Here is a 551-nt window from a genome sequence, read left to right as displayed (position 1 = left end):
GTCAGCAGAGAAGGACACCTGGCGATCGTGAGAGGAGGAGGGAGACACGTCAACACTGACGCGCCGAGGATGAGGCACGCAAGTCTGAAGGTGGGTTGGGTCGGGCCGGTAGGGGCGCGGGTTGAAAGCGGGTCCGTGGGGTGTGTCGTTGCATGACACGTAGTGCGTTGCGGGGCCGTTGATCCTGGGCGTAGATCCAACAGCGCTAGAGGCGTCTGGAGGGAGGAAGAACCTAAACCGAACAACGAACTTCAAGTGGCGCGTCCGGTGACTATTCTGGATGCGTTGAAATCGTGACGACTAGACGAAGACGGTAGTAACGGCGTTGACGAACCAAAGCGTCGGAAAAGAATAAAAAATAAAGGACAAAGAAAACTAACGGAGGAAACAAAGCAAAAGAACTATGAACTAATTTTTATAAAGAAAAAGAAACTTATGCTCTTGATATCATGTTAGAAACAAAAAGATAATGTAAAAAAAAGTGCTTTGTGTATTATTTAATGTGTGAAAAAAGATACAATATACAAGAATATATATAGATATTAATATTA

This window comes from Arachis ipaensis, chromosome B08, assembly GCF_000816755.2.
Source record: "Arachis ipaensis cultivar K30076 chromosome B08, Araip1.1, whole genome shotgun sequence".
In the NCBI taxonomy this organism is placed as follows: domain Eukaryota; kingdom Viridiplantae; phylum Streptophyta; class Magnoliopsida; order Fabales; family Fabaceae; genus Arachis; species Arachis ipaensis.
Note: the sequence above shows the minus strand (reverse complement) of the source record.